The following is a 17,325-nucleotide window of genomic DNA, read 5'->3' on the forward strand; positions in this document are numbered from 1 at the left end:
TGGGGGTAAATAGGATGCAATCAGTGCCTATCTGTGTTGGAATGAACGCATATGGGCTTTTCAACTTGTGAATGTCAGAGGCATGGCCAGCAGGCACAATCCTCTCTCTGGCTCTGTCCTCAACCACACATCATATTAAACTAGTTTTAAAAATAAATAAATGGTGGTTTAATGTGAATGCAGAGTGTGATGGTACACACTACCAAAATATTTTCAGTCCACTGCTACCCTGCCCCTGTTGTAGATGCACAACTGGGAAACAAACCAGAGCCAGGAACGTCAAGACATCTGATCCTGGGGTTGTGATGTTTCGTGATGTAGAAAACATAGTTTGTTTTCTAACTATGGTTTCATGTGACATATGAGCTGGACCTCTCTTCCCTCCCCTCTATATATATCACACATACACACACCTTGTTCATATGTGTATGCTACAAACATAAGCACAGATTTGACAACAGACAGAATTCCCTGTTGTTATTTGTAAGTTTCTGGCGGATCCTTCTCTGCTGTAGTGAATTAACATTAAAATATTAGAAGCCCAGTCCCATTAACTGGCATTGCAAATGTTATGCATGGTCTTTCCTGTATCAATGCAATGCTATAACCTGCAACAGAAGTGCTGCTGCCAGAATATCAGGGCATGTCCCTATGTCCACTTGATCAATGTACCAGTGCTGTATAAGAGATCTCCTTGGGCATTTGAGGAATGGAGAAGCTTCCAAAATCTGTCCCCATCTGTGTAGAGGGGAAAGAGGACACAGAGCCTGATGCAACAAGAGCCTTAGGGAAAATAAGAGAAAAATATGGCATTTTATATATGGCATTTAATTTTTAAGATAAAGGTGCCCTCCATCTTAAGTGTGATGTCTTATTTTATTGTATTCAAGGACAACTAGATAGGGCCTTGCAAGCTCAACAGATTTGGCACTGAGAGGGTGGATAGCGTTCTGGGTTCAGTCAGCCTTCAGTGTAGCTATATCCCTTGTGGCTTAATTTACTTCCTCCTCATAAGGCTATAATAATATCTACCCAACAAATATGCTCTTTTTTGCTCTGAATATTAATATTGGTTCTTGGTACTACCCCTTGGAAAGCATAATGTTGCCTAGGACCCAATTAAAACGCACGTTCCTCAGAATATCATGCAGTGTGTGATTTTTGCCCTTATTACTTAGTCCTTTCCCTAGAGGAAGATCATACAAGATTTTAGAAATTAACTGCCTGTCGAATGAATCCCTTCCAGTCTATATTACTGGCTTTGTAATTCAGCACTAGAATAGTTGAGCCTATGAAACATTCGTGAATAACCAAATGTAAATATTTAATTGAATGGCAGTAAGTTGCAGTGCAACTAATGTGTAGTATAATGAAGGCAGCCAGCCTGGCAGATAGACAGACAATTTCTTCCATGATCTTTTATTACCATAATCAGCACTAGAGACTTCCCTGCCACAACTCCAAAACTTACCTAGGAAAGTTCAAGACTTTCTTTTTAAGTCACCTACCCCCCTGTTTCATTAGAGATGCCTGTTCCTGCAGGAAAACCCCTTCATATTCCAGACTTAGCAAACTAATCATAAAGACCAGAAGGGTTTTAGGAGCAGTGTTCACCATTATGGACCAGAAGTGGCTCTTTTGTATTGTTACTGAGGTTGTGCGCCTCCCCCAATCTCTGCCAAGCGGTAGGAAGATTCCAGGGAGTACCTGGCGCTTACACTGAAAGGAAAAGAGACAGAGAGAGATTATATTGAGACTTACCCAGTAAAAAGGCATTGGGTTGGATCAATACTCTAGGACTGGGCGCGGGGGGACGACCCCAAAGTGGTATAAAACACAGGGTACTCAGGTTAAGGGGTCCAAGGGTAGAGTTCTGTCCAAAAGCCTGGATGGAGGTCTGATGGGCCATATCTGCATGGCATCCTGGTGGGATTTCCTCATTAGATTTGCATCAATAGATGTTATCCAATCAGGTTGGCTGATTCAGGATACATACCCAATGCCTATGCCAAATTCTGACTTACATCTGTAAAGTAACAACAATAACAATAACAATTTATTATTTATACCTCGTGCATCTGGCTGAGTTTCCCCAGCCACTCTGGGCGGCTCCCAATTGAGTGTTAAAAACAGTACAGCATTAAATATTAAAAACTTCCCTAAACAGGGCTGCCTTCATTCAATAAAGTTGTGGCCATTTTGATCCCAAGCTGGTGCCATGTCTTTCTTACTGCATACGCACTATCAGTCCCCTCCCCCAGTAATCACTGGCCCGCTGCTCTGTGGCCTACAATGAGACTTACCCAATTTATTAAAGATCAGTATGATCTTACTTCTGACTTCATTGGTTCAACTTGTAGAATACAGTGAGATTTAGCAAAATATTTTCAGCCAGCTGAAATGCAACCTTTAGAAATGTGAACAGTCTTGCAAAGAAGTAGTACAGTGGAACCTCGGGTTAAGAACTTAATTCGTTCCAGAGGTCCATTTTTATCCCAAAACTGTTCTTAACCTGAGGTACCACTTTAGCTAATGGGGCCTCCCGCTGCTGCTGCACGATTTCTGTTCTCATCCTGAAGCAAAGTTGTTAACCCGAGGTACTATTTCTGGGTTAGCGGAGCCTGTAACCTGAAGCGTCTGTAACCTGAAGCGTCTATAACCCAAGGTACCACTGTAGTATGTATGCTAGCACAATGTAGAAAGCCCATGAAAAGGAAAAAAGTATCCAGCCTCTGCTTAATTATCTTCCTCATTATCTGACTTCCTCTGTGCAACCTGCTATGAACATACTTGAAAGCCTCATTATCACCTAATTCACTTGCCAAAACAAGGAAGGCCTGCCACTTGACCTTGTGCTCCAGCATATTATAACATCATCCCTGTTATGAAAAAAAAAGATCTGGAGCTGCACTCCTATGTTCCCTCTCCAATCCACCACTGGGAACACATTCCCTATATGCTCAGGCACACTCTCTTCTTTAACAGTAGATCACATGGTCCATTAAGCCCGGATGAACCCTGGCAAAAATTCAGCTTGCATCTGTCACAGTAAGCCTTTGAATTTTGGCTAAGCACTGTTTTCCCTCTCAGCCTCTTCCTCCCCAAATCCTATTAACACATTGTCTTTGCTTTTGAAAACAGTTTGAAACTAATGCACAATGCTAATAACAGTAAGAGAACATAATAGATACTAATGTTTCACAGAGGTGTTGAGCAAGAGGACTATTAGGCTCAAGTATGAATGAAAATGATGCAGTCATGTTTAATAAGTTGTTTTAAGCAGTATCTTATTAATTTTCTGAGGAGCAGGTACAGACTATAGTGCATTTACTGTATAAAATAATTAGAAATCTACTCTAATTGTTTTTTTAATTAACAACAAAACTTTAAAAATACTTATATCCATCTCCCTATCTCCTTCTGTGTTAATTTTTAGATGGGCCCAGGAGATTTTCAACTCCAAACTCCAGAGCAGAAAGGAATAAGGGGGTGCATTATTCTAATTTTACAGTGTCAGAGAGAATCCTCATATGTGTTAATTTCACTGTTTGTTCAACCTGTTGATAAGTTCTAGCAAGCTTACTGCCTTTTTTGTGATGCAATAACTCAACTGTAAACCAAAAGTGACTCTTGATTAACTGTTGTTGTCTTTTTTAACTTACACATTTCTCACACTGCCCACAGATCTCACTTGGGGGTAGAGATTTAGTGGAGGTGAACTATTTGAACTTGGATTTCTCTTAAGATAATGAGCTGTTTATTTGACTGCTATAATTATACTCTGGTGTTCCCCACTCTATAAGCCGCAGGTGGCTAACATTTGGCATTCAATATGTTGCGGGACTGTAACTCCTATCACCTCTGACAAGTGGCCATGCAGACTGGGGCTGATGGAAGTTGGAGTCCAGTAACATCTGGAGAGCAACAGGTTTAAGTACATGGTGGAGAACCTCTTTCCTTGAGCCTAGAAACCACTACTGGAATTTCTTCTCACACTGAACAAGGTGTTTAGCCTGTTGTAGACAGGTTTGCACTTCTGCTGTGTGCAACATCAGGCTGAGTACAATCCTGTCCAAAACAGGCAAAATATTATGGACAGTGGGAGAAGAAATTCCAGTATTAGATTCTACTAATAGCACCCCACACTATGAATCTGATCCTCTGGGGCACAAATAGGAAATCTGTGGCACTGCAGATCAGCCTCAATCAACATGGCCAATGGTCAGGAAGGTGAACATTTTAGACAAATATCATTGGAAGGTGACAGGTTCATCCCCATTTTGCAGGGTTACTGTCAATATCATGTCAAGGTAATGCAAGTGAAGCTGTTTGAAAGTGCTATATACATGTTGAATGTGGTGGTGGGATTTTTGGGGAGCCTATGACCCTGCTAGGACAGCCAGTTGTCAGTTCCCCATCCCTGGTGTAGTGGTCAATGTGTTGCATGACATACGGGAAGATCTGGTTTCAAACTGCCACTCTTCCATGAATCTCCCAGAATAACCTTGAGTGAATCACCATCTTTCAGCTTTATCCACCTCACAAAGTTGTTGTGGTGAGAACAAAATGGGAGGAAGAATGATGCATACTGCCTTAGGTACTCTGAAGGAAGTGTGGAATCAAAATGTTATAAATAAAAATAACTTAGTCCATATCTCCAGTAGCAGTTTGAGACATAAATGCTGATGTTAAAATAACAACTCCCTGAAATACTCACACACATATTAGACAAGTTGCCGTGGAATTTTCTATGCCATACTCAGAATTTCCTGCTAATGTTTGGAATGAAAACAGTGCTTTATTCACAATATGGAATGTATTGTGTCACTCCAGACAGTAGCAGCTTCCTTTTTTATCATTACCCTCACACGAGTGCTATTAGATCATGAAAGTAAGGTTGCCTCAAACCTTGCTTATGCTAATGTTTTTATTTACACTTTATTCAACATTTTCTGCTCTGGCAATTTATTCTGCATCTTTCTTTCCAATATTGCTTTCTTCTAGGGTCAGATTCCCATGTTGGAGCTCTTGTTAAATTAAGAGGTGTGTGGCTCTTAGAATTTTGCCTCTCTTATGTTAATAAAAGATAAGCATGTGAAAACATGTTAGCTCAGCGGGGAAAGGGATGTGCGATATGATGCCAGCTCTAAAGAGAAATTACTGGTGTGAGGATGGCCTATGTGAAAAGTCTTGTGGTGATGCTGATTGAAAGTGAAAATTAGTCGCCTTTTCAAGAACACACGCTATCGGTCCAGCCGTGTGTTCTGTAAAGCAGGTAAAAGTATAATCAAGGGTTGCCACACTTCTGGAATTAAAAGAAATATTTCCACTGACAGCAAACCGGAATGTCTAAAGGGGGACAAAAGATTACCTGCTGCGTTTGCTATGCAGGTGTCCTTCATTACTGTCTCAAGTGAAGAAAGTCATTTCAGCACAGCTTTGGCAAATAATTAGTTCACTGTTCTTCCACTAATCTGGAACACAATATTGTCAGACAAAGAACTTCTGGTACATATTTTTAGTTTGAATGAAGTTTGCAATTTGGGAACTAACATGTTCTGAAATTATGTACCTTTTAAATGTGGAGGGAGAGGTGACCTGGTTTTTTATTTAAACTGAGCTTTTAAAAAAATAAATCCTTCCCCACACCCATTCAAAGTCTTAAATCTCAATGCTTTAAGTAGGATAGATTTCAGTCACCTGGTTAATTCTTTCCTGTAAGTTCAATGCCATCACTTATGGGTTAAATCGAGACAAAGGATTTTTATCACATTACTTGTGTTAATTCGCTTACCAATGCCAAGATATCTGTGCTATCTGCAATAGTTTCTTGCAAATGGTTCCCTGTCCCAACTACAGGTGTTAATACAAACATCTCAGCAATGCCAACTAAATTATCACCAGTGATCTATTGTAAAAGGTTAAAAGGTACCGGTATGTCTGCTTAGCATACATTTACACTCTGATTCATTTACTGTAGTTTATGCATCTCATTGCCATTCAGCTCCCACCTTATACTTTTCTCCATTATATCCTTGCCAACTTGATTTCTCTTGGTGTACTTGACAAAGTGGATTTGAGTTCACTAAAGCTTGTGCCAAACTACACATCATAATGCCTTTAAATCATGTATACAAAGAGGGGGAAAATACTAATTTCAGGTAAATTAGACCCTCGTGTTCATTTATTTTTGTTTTATGCAGAGTTCTACTTCATCAGATTTGGAGCTACAGGGCTTTGTTTTGCTTTGCTTTTTTAAATTCCTATTTCAGCCTTCCTCCAGCTGGGAAGGTGTGAAGGGCTTTTAAAAAGTGGTCTACAAAAGCTACTCCTCTCTCCCTGGAGACCAATTACATATGAGAGGTTGCCTAATCATTTACTGGTTTTGCCAGCAGCTCATTGTACAGTTGTCATTTTGCCACCTGATCAGTCTCCTTTCCTTGCCTGCGTTTGAAACAGGGTGTTTGAAATAGGGTGCTCCCAATCTTGGATCCATGTCAGGGCTCATGTAATGCTTTGGGCAGCACTAGGGAATAGATTAGCATTCTGATGTTGCTATAAAGCCACATGGTCATCATTATAAGGATCCCATTAAAGATAAAGGGACCTGCTGCAGAAATACAGAGGCAGATAATGTAGCTCATGTAACTGAGTGATGGTATTAAGTGCTTTAATTGATAAAAGCCTTCAGTGGTTACTGCCATTTTTTAATAGTTAATAGGTTATCATGTTTCCTAATTGCATTATCATTCGTTCATTTTCTGTATGTCCTTCACAACTGTGAAATGTTGAAAGAAGGGGGGAAATTAAACTATGTATTTTGTTCTGAACTGACTAGGCTCTTAAATGAGTATCTGGGACAGATGTGGTCTTGGTCTAAAAAAAGAGGGAAAGTTGCCTTCTGGAACAATCCGCAGAATTTGTAGGGTGTGAAAAATGGCTAATTAACAAGTTAGTGGACATCAGACTAAATGGGCTGAGATTACAATCTCTGCCAGAAAGGCACATATTTCTCTGCTTCAGAATTTCTGAACAAAGGGCGTTTCAGAGCCCAGGGAGAGCAAATCTTGGCAGCCTAGCCTACAGTAAAAATCACATTTTATTTTTCATGCATGTATTGTTTGTTTGATCCATACATTTTGCTTCAAAAAATAAAAAGGAACATCACTGTGGGAATAACCCCAGGATTTTAGTTACAGGATTCATAGACATTCATGATTCTATGCTTCCATGATTTAATTGTTTCCAAATACAGTGGTACCTCGGTTTAAGAACAGCCCTGTTTACGAACTATTCAGTTTACGAACTCTGCAAAACTGGAAGTAGTGTCTTGGTGTGCAAACTTTATGTCAGTTTACGAACAGAAGCTAAACGATGGAAGGGCATCAATGGGAGGCCTCATTAGGGAAAGCGCGCCTCGGTTTAAGAACGGACTTCCGGAACGGATTAAGTTCATAAACTGAGGTACCACTGTACATATTGTGTGATGTGTATTCTAACTGCAGCAAATGTATATAATACTATTATTATTATTATTACTATACCCAGGGCTTTTTTTTCAGGAGGAATTCACCGGAACTCAGTTCTGGCACCTCTCAGGTGGGCGCCACTGGCATTCTAAGAGATCGAGGGAAGTGTTCATGGTGAATTCCAGTGCCTCTTTTTTCTAGAAAAATAGCACTGATTGCACCTAACAGAAATCTGCAATATTCTGATGGTGCCATGTCCATTTAGCACAGCATTAACCATACTTGTAATTCTCTATGATAAACTAACAGGTTGTAAAGGGATCAGCCACCAGACAAAGTAGATGTAAACAGATGCATTTTTAATGCCTGATATTAATTACAGAATTTGCTACCACTACAGACTCACCAGAGGTTGGGTGAGAGCAGCTTTCGTGAGTGTTAGAAAGCTTATTTGTATCATCTGGCCTGTGGGATTTAGGATTATACAGTCGTACCTCGGGTTAAGTACTTGATTCATTCCGGAGGTCCATTCTTAACCTGAAACTGTTCTTAACCTGAAGCACCACTTTAGCTAATGTGGCCTCCTGATGCTGCCACACCTCCAGAGCACGATTTCTGTTCTCATCCTGAAGCAAAGTTCTTAACCTGAAGCACTATTTCTGGGTTAGCGGAGTCTGTAACCTGAAGCATATGTAACCTGAAGCATATGTAGCCTGAGGTACCACTGTACTAAGAATGGGTGGAACAACTTCAGGGAGTTTCGTTTACTTGTATTCTGCTCTGTAGAATGTGTGCAGTTCTGTTGCTGTTGTTGATAAGTTGCTCAAACTTTCAGGAGGGAGCAGGCTATGCATCAAATGGAAGAAATATTAAACTAAAATATGTATCTATGTGAATACCACAATTGCACATCATTGTTCCAGCCCACCTGCCTAAGCCATTAAAATAACGTTGTAAAGCTATTATGACACCCTGTTTTGCGAAGCTGAAATGACACAGGCAGTACATTCTGTTCTAAGCACTTATGTGCTGGTACAGAAAAAATCTTTCTAAGAAAAGAAAATGGCACTAAAATCAATAGGTGATGTTTACATATAAATGACATCATGACGGAGGTGTAAACATGATAAAGTACTATGTTCTGTTAAAATTCCTGTTAAAGAACAACATCAATGCAACAGCACCAGATCCCCTAAACAAGGCTGTTTCTCCTGACATTTTCTGTAGTAATAGCTTGGCATAATTTTCTAGAAATTAAGTTGGATAGTTAGTTGCGCAAATGTTAGTGAGCACCTTCATTTGTAGGGGTAATTAAAATTTCCTGAAACTAGAAAGATAGTTAATTAAAAATCAGAGAGAGCAGAAAGGAAAAGGCACATTTTATTTATGCTATCGGTTACTATTCCAAAGTATTTCACTTTCATAGAATCTGGCAGTTAGCATTTAAGTGAATTAAAAGGGTACATTTTAGCTCCACACATAGCATGTTCTGAGGCCAATGATATTTATAACTGAGTCATAAGGATGCATTTAACAAATGTACTGTTTAGTAAACAGAGGGGCTGCCCCAGTTCATGAGCTTAATGGATATTCCAAGTCCCTTCTGGCTTTAATCATCAGTTTCATTTTGAATTCCCAATATCAAAATTAATTGCAGGTGTCTGCTTCCAACAAGAGTGTAGTCTTTAAATTATACATGTCAGTGCATCACTTACACCATGTCACATCCTGTTAAATTTCTTCTCATTGTAAGTCTATATAACAAAATGTGACATTAGAGAAGTTTTAGCATATAACAGTGTACTGGTACTTTGAGTTATCACTGGATGACCAGGATGAATAGACATAATTGTTGTACAAGCCCTGGATAAATGACACAAGATGGGTCTTATGGATCTCATTTGAATTTGCCCCAAACCTATTGTGGGTTTCTTTGTGTACCACAGCAGATATGGAAAATGCACTTAATAGAAACATTTGTGACATGTCTCCCCGCCCCGCCCCCAGCAAAAAAACAACAACAACAACTATAAATGACATCCAAAAGTCTTGTGGCAGCTTAATTACAAAAAAAAATTATGGCATATGTTTCATGGACTGTAGCTCATAAAAGCTTATACTATAATAAACTGGCTAGTTTTAAAGTTGTCATTGTTTTCCAGACACTGTTTTTCAGAGGCACTCTTCTTATTATACAAATAAGATAAAAGGATACTGGAAAGATATATAGAATGTTAACCATGGAAAGCCAACAAATGGTGATAATGGATGGAGTCTTGGACCTAGATCAGAGTGTTAATTGTATCTGCTCAAACATCGAATTCCATGGGTGACCTTTGGCAGAAACTCCCTTCTTCTTACCTGTCCTTGAGCAGGGAAGTGAGAAAGACAGCAGTGCTATAGTTATAAATGACAACGCTTGTCTCCTATTAGGGTTAAGGACATGCACTTAAATGTTAGGTAGGAGCCAACTTTGCTTGAATGGGGATAATAGACATCTTGCATCAGAATCAATAAACCTGTTAAGAACATAAGAGCCCTGATGGATCAAACAAAAGGCCTATCTAGTCCAGCATCCTTTTCTTATAATGGACAACCAAATACCTATGGAAAGTTCACAAGCAGCATTCTCTCTGTTTATGAGTCCCATCAACTGATATTCAAACACATCCCACTTCTGACACTGAAGATAGAACATAGCTGTACACTGATATCCTCCTTGAACCTTTCTGAAGTTCTGAACTCCTTTCAAAGCCATTGGTGGCCAGCACTACATTCTGTGGTTGCAAAGTCCATAGTTTAACTGTGTGTTGGGTGAAGAAGTACTTCCTTTTGTCCGTTCTGAATCCTCCAACATTCACCTTCACTGGATGGCCTTATAGTCTAGTATTATGAGACAGCATTATGAGACAGAGAGATATTAAGTTCAGAAAGTAGGTTTGAAACATCAGAGCTACCCACTGTCAACTATCCCTTGCTATTCCTATTCTTCTTCCTATGACCTCCTGGCCCTATGTGAATGTTTTGTGGCCTGAGAGCCTTATCAGTGGTGGACTTTGGGCTTTTAAATTTCAGCAGCGCCCTGTGCGACACCAAAATTTGGTGCCCACACTGCCTCTCACCTTCCACTCTAAGTCATTGTTGTGGTGCCCCCTGCGATGTGTTCTCAGTTTGGTGCCCAGTGTGGGCGAACTGGTCTCACTGCCCTAAATTCGCCTCAGACCTGATGGTGGTGATGATGATTACAGAGCTACAATTCTCAGAATGGTGAAAGGGGTCTCCTGACAACTCTCAACACCCTTAACAACCTACAGTTCCCAGGATTCTTTGAGGGAAGCCCTGGCCATTTAAAGTGATATGAAACGGCTTTAAATGTATGGTGTAGATGGATGATAACACATGAAGAGGCACCAACAATATGGTCTGAAAGCACATTAGGGCTACCAGCTTGTTGAACACATGCAGGTCTTGTGGGAACCAAGCGGGTTCTAGGATAGAAGCAAGAAGGATATAAATGTAAGAAACTAATAAATAAACAATTTCTAGCCTTTGCACCAATCCCCTGACGCAGATGCTTTATTTTGCAGCTTTGTTTTCTAACAGAATCCATGAGCATAAAAGAAAATTAATTACCTATTGCTAATTCATTAATTTGGCTCATAATGAATCAGTTTTCTTCACTGAGTAATATATACAGGTATTTGTCTTGTTTCACAATAATGCTTGGTATGTAAAGCCAAAAGTAGCAAGCTCTTTGAAAATGCACAAGCCAGATTAAAATAGTAAAGAAACAAGAAACTATCATTTATTAGCCATTTTTGAAATTGTCAATTTATCCCATAGCAAATTAGACTGACGCGGTTTAAGGCTTTTCACCCCTTTCTGAACTTCTCTTTGAAGCTTCAAATATTGAAAGTAGTTCAGAATCATGCAAATAATGTCTTTTTGTTCTTGGGGCTGAACTTCTCACATAATATTCTATTACAGCAATGAAGCAATTCAAGTATAATGCTGCTGCCTACTAGCATTGAATTGATTTTAGGTCCTATCAGTATTTCCAGAGATTGCCTCATTTCTCGGAAATTTAAATTTGGCTAAATATATTCTAGAGATATTTTTAATGCAAGGAAAGAGATGGCTAACAGTGGGAGCATGATTTTCAAACTTCTGGCACAGCATTGAAATATGTGGAAGCTCTGGAGCCACCAAAATTCTTATTTGGATGGGAAGGAAGAACATGCATTTTAGATCCAAGCCCAAATTATGCAACAAAATCCAGTTTTTGGTTTGGGCCAAGATGCTAACTTAAAATACTCTAAACTTGGGAAACATTTAGGCATGATACGTGTCTCATTCAAGATATAGTGGCACATCAGTAGAGCACTTCTTAAAAGTCCTTTATGGTTTCTTCCTCTTTTCAGCCTGTACCAAGCTGGTTTTTAAATACAGTAGTACCTCGGAAGTCGAACGGAATCCATTCCGGAAGTCCATTCAACTTCCAAAATGTTTGGAAACCAAAGTGCGGCTTCTGATTGGCTGCAGGAAGTTCCTGCAGCCAATCAGAAGCCGTGGATGCCCTGTCGGATGTTTGGCTTCCAAAAATAGTTCACAAACCAGAACACTCATTTTCGGATTTGCAATGTTTGGGAGCCAAAATGTTTGAGAAGTAAGCTGTTTTTAAACCAAGGTACGATGATAGTCCCTATGTAGAGTGCATTTATGGAGCCCAGATACAGTGGTGCCTCGCAAGATGAAATTAATCCGTTCCGCGAGTATCTTCGTCTAGCAGTTTTTTCGTCTTGCGAAGCAACCCTATTAGCGGCTTAGCGGATTAGCGCTATTAGCGGTTTAGCGGCTATTAAAGGCTTAGCGGATTAGCTGCTAAAAGGCCATTAAAGGCTTAGCGGCTTAGAAAAAGGGGGGGAAAGCGAAAAAATATCTCAAGACTCGCAAGACATTTTCGTCTTGCGAAGCAAGCGCATAGGGAAATTCGTCCTGCGAAGCACATTGAAAAACGGAAAACCCTTTCATCTAGCGGGTTTTCCGTCTTGCGAGGCATTCGTCTTGCGGGGCACCACTGTAGTAGTCATGCTGCTCAGCTGATTGACAGGGAGGTGGAGGTACCCCTCAACTTGATCAAAGTTATCACTGATCTTCTAACCAGTTTCCATGTGTTTTTCCCCAGCTGTTGGATTGGGAGAACAAACATTGGTAGCATCAATTTGCACAGGCATCTCCTCACATAGCAATGATATATGCTCAGTTAGGCCCATCAATGTACATAGGTCTTCTTTGAGTAAAACTTAGTTGAATACCACCCATGGCCTCTAACTGGATTGTGAAAGTACAGTTGTAACTCGGATTAAGTACTTAATTCGTTCTGGACGATCCGTTCTTAACCTGAAACTGTTCTTAACCTGAAGCACCACTTTAGCTAATGGGGCCTCCTGCTCCTGCCACGCCACTGGAGCCCGTTCTTATCCTTTCTGTTCTTATCCTGAAGCTCATGAGTGTGTAACCTGAAGCTCATGTAACCTGAAGCGTATGTAACCCGAGGTACTACTGTAAATTGAATTGATGGGGTATTTCTATTTCTGGAGAAGGAGATTGGTTGATTTGTATGTCATTAAAGACTTTCTGAGCATTCCACTATTGGGGGGGAATACTTCCCATTGATTTCATTGTGACCTACTTCCAAACAAAAACTGCGACCCTGTGCATAACTACATATGCATAAATTCATGGTGGTGCCTCAAAGCCAGGGAAAGCCAATGTTGTGCCCACTGGATGTTGCAGACTACAACTTCCATCAACCCCAGCCAGCACAGCCAATACTTAGGTGTGATAGAACTTGTGGCCAAAATATCTGAAGAGTGCTATGTTGCCTTAGACTGCCTGACTAGGAGAGAGGAAACCCAAATTCAAATCTCTACTCATGTTACCTTGCGATGGATGGAAGGGGCCATGTGTATCATTCTGAGCTCCACAGAGAAATGGTGGCATTAAAATGTCTAAAGTAAATAAATGAAGTTTAATTAAGTATCGCTGCACTGGATAATAGCCACTGCTCATGATCCAGAAATTACATGTAAGTGTGGAGTCTCATGGACAAAGACTTCTCCTTCCCTTCTGGCAGGGATTTGCCCCAAGATAAAGTCTACAACATTGCTTCAGTTACTATCTGTTGGATTATGCTTTGGTAGAAAGTATGAAACACTGAATATTAAAGGTAGCAGACAGAAAGCCCTCAGAAAGGGACATAACAATAATAATTAGGAGAAAGGGAAAGAAGCCATACCATTATAAATGAAGTAAATCAGCTTTAGTGACAGAACAGGTTTATATATTGTAATGCATGGCATTTACAAAAAAAAATTCAATGCGGGGGGGGGAGAGAGAGAAGTAAGAGAGAAAATTAAGTTATTCATAAAATCTCCACCAGACAACATTGGCATTTTGTATTCTTCCCAGTATTTTCATTTAAAAGGGAGTTGCTGTGCAAAATAATGTCCTTGTCTGTCCCTTCCTCATACAACCCTCCAATCAAATTTAATAAAGCTAGTTTGATACAATGCCAGCCTACACTTGGTTTACCCTTGGTCGACTTTAATAGGGTCAAAAATATTTTCGCATTGGCAGTGTACGCATTAATCATTTTTCCAGAGGATTTAGAAAATTGGAAGAGACAAGGCCAAGCAAAATTTTAAATTAATTGGGCCTACCCCAGCATTCAAGGGTCACCTTGTGTCAGTTATCCCACATTTTCCAGGTCACAGACTTCCTGTGCATCCTACAGCTGCATGAGGAGAGATCTGTGCTGTGGGCACACAAAGGTGAAAGAATTTCCCACAGAAAGTGCGAATTTTCCTGCGGGCAGCCACCACAATTGTAGCTTCCAGATTGTCGCCAGACACCAACCACTTAAATAATGCATGCTTGGCTGACGTCTCTACTTGGTGCATTTTCTAATCGAGTAGTCAGGAAAATTTGCAAACATTCTGTCATTTACCATAAATCTTATGCCTGCCCACAACTCCAGAGTAATTAATTTTACTGCTGTTCAGAAATATTAATTTCAGCTGGGAAATCCATCTTTCCCACTATTACTACTTAACCCCTTTTCAAATTTCAAATATTTCTTGATAGGGATCAGAACATCAAAGCACTATTCTTACAAAGGAAGGACTATTTGCGACACCAATAATTGTTCAACATTTCTCATCATAACCTTTCATAATGCCCTCTAAGTATTTGGCTGGCTGGTCAGATGAAAATGGCAATAGAAAATAAAGGAGGTTAGTGGAAGTCTTTCTTTAGAGATGTAATTAATTTATTGGTTCCCAAAAGGGCTTGCTGCCTGGCCGGCATTGTGCAAACCTTTTAGCTATTGCTGTGATGTAGGAGCAAAGTGCCACAATCTCAGCATCAAGAATAACTAGAGGCAAGAAAGTTACCATGAATGATTTATTGTGTGTTTAAAATGTTCTAAGAACAAAACAATATGAAGAAGAGAAGAATTAGGTCAGCCAAGACAATGATATCCCATTGATTTATAAGGAGAATGTCATCCTAAAATGCGGAGTGGAACCAAGAAAGAAAATTTCTCTTAGAACAGGAAGTTCCACCTGTTGACATAGTCCCCATTAAACACCTGAATTTATATTGTAAAATAGAGATGGTAAACCTGTGACCCTCCAGATATTGTCAGACTGCAACTCCCATGATCCCTGACCATTGGTCATGTTGGCTGGGGCTGACTGGAGTTCAAGTCCAACAATAATACTCAAATAATAATAATCAATAATAATCAAAATAATCCAAGATCTGACTCCTGCCTAGAAATTATGCTGGATCGAAAAGTAAATTTCCTGCACAGCCCAATGGATAGAGATCTCTTGTACTGTTTTAAGTCATGGCTCAACCACAGTTGTATAAATCTCTTTATACCACTTAAAAATTAACTTTTAAGGCATAGTCAAGCCACTCACAACAGATCCATGTGCTTCCACAACAGATACATAGTTTACCACTATGGTAAACTATCACTTTTTGCCTATCAGAGGGGGAAGACTTCATACAGTACTGATCCTTCTCTACCAATATATAGATATCATCATAAGGAAGAAAGTAAAGATGCTACAATATTGCCTTATGCAACCCAGACTAGAGCTTGCAGACCTGGGGAAATCATAGATGCATCACCATTGCTCAGAAAGGACAATCATAACTCCCAGCCTTGAGTCCTGATTTTTCTTCCTCTGCCCCTATCTGTTAAATGGGAGCATTAACCATCTAATATTTGGGTGGACAACTCCTGTATTCTCGGGGGCACTCTGTTCTACAGAAGTAGTCTGTGGGTGGAGGCATATTTTGTAGCACAGCCTGATCCTTTCATGAGGGCTCAGGCAAGATCAGGAATGTTGATGGCACCTAGCAGTAGGAATTCACATGGGCAGGATAATGGTGTCAACAGGTAATTAATGGCTATGAAATTAATTGAGGAACTGAGGAAAATGTGCTTCCCAAAAGATTTCCTCATGAGATTGACAATGGTTCTTTGCCTTTCCTGCAAATACATGAGGTAGCAGGTCTGCAGTGCAATAAAAATATACATGAAATGCATACGGTGCCTTATTGCCTCTCCAAGTACCTATCAAACTGAAAATCAAAACCCACAAAAAATGAGTTCATTCATATGCAAAACTCAAAGAGAAAGGTAACATTAAAATAAGGGGGGAATCCACTAGTCCAGTTATACATGTGAACTAGTTAATACCTGTTTTCTCATCATCATCATCATCATCATCATCATTTATTATTAATACCCCACTCATCTGGCTGGGTTTCTCCAGCCACTCTGGGCGGCTCCCAACAAAATATTAAAATTCAATAGTCCTTAGATATTAAAAGCTTCCCTAAACAGGGCTTTTCCAATTGTCTTCCAATGTAAAGTAATCATACGTAAAACTCAAAGCTTTTCAGAACTATATTCAGTCTTTTGTAGCTTCTGCAAGCAATTTTATTTTCCTTATAATGTATCTGGACCATATATTAGTTGTTTCATGGGCAGCCATCATAGTATCCCAAAATCTATTTTTCCACTTGTTTCTGTGTGAGTCTTTAATTCAGTGATGATGAGCAGTGACTCATTAGATACCCAACAGGCATCCTCCTCTCAAAGCAGAGAAAGAAGCTGTTTATCCTGCTGAAGATCAGGATAGAGGCAGGTAGAATAAACAGTCTGTTCTGTATTCGATGAACTTAGTATGGTACAGTACTGAACTCAGCAGGGTAGCAAAACTTATCACGGACCTTGAATTTTCTTTCCAACTGAGCTCGTTTTAATCAAGAGCTCTCAGCTATGCTCTTTTTCTTTCTTTTTAATAAAACAGTTTCACTTTGGATAATAATGTAAATATTATGACAACATGAAAGGTCCAGCCTTATTAATTAAACAAAGCCTGAGTTACAGAATTATGTAACCAATGCATCTCTGACACAAAATATTAGGGAACCATGGAGGGATTATATAGAATAGTTTAGATGTGCCTGCATGTGCTCATTTTCTGTGGCTTTAAATAGATTTAACAGCTACATGTAAATATCTGGATTTAATTATTACGCCTATGAATGTTGTATAAAGTTACTCAGATTACTTACACTTATTAATCAAGATCACTTTAACTTTAATTTAATTCAGAATATTTGGTTTTAAAAGCTGCCCTGTACTGCTCATCATTGTATTTTGACAGCAAACGGAATTCTTGTTCACAACTACAGAATTTGTTTAGCTCCAGGCATCTGTGTTTGGATTACGAGAATGCTGATTGGTTCATTGCCAGGGGCACATAAAGGT

Source organism: Podarcis vaucheri (genome assembly GCF_965113315.1).
Source record: "Podarcis vaucheri genome assembly, chromosome: 11".
Lineage (NCBI taxonomy): Eukaryota > Metazoa > Chordata > Lepidosauria > Squamata > Lacertidae > Podarcis > Podarcis vaucheri.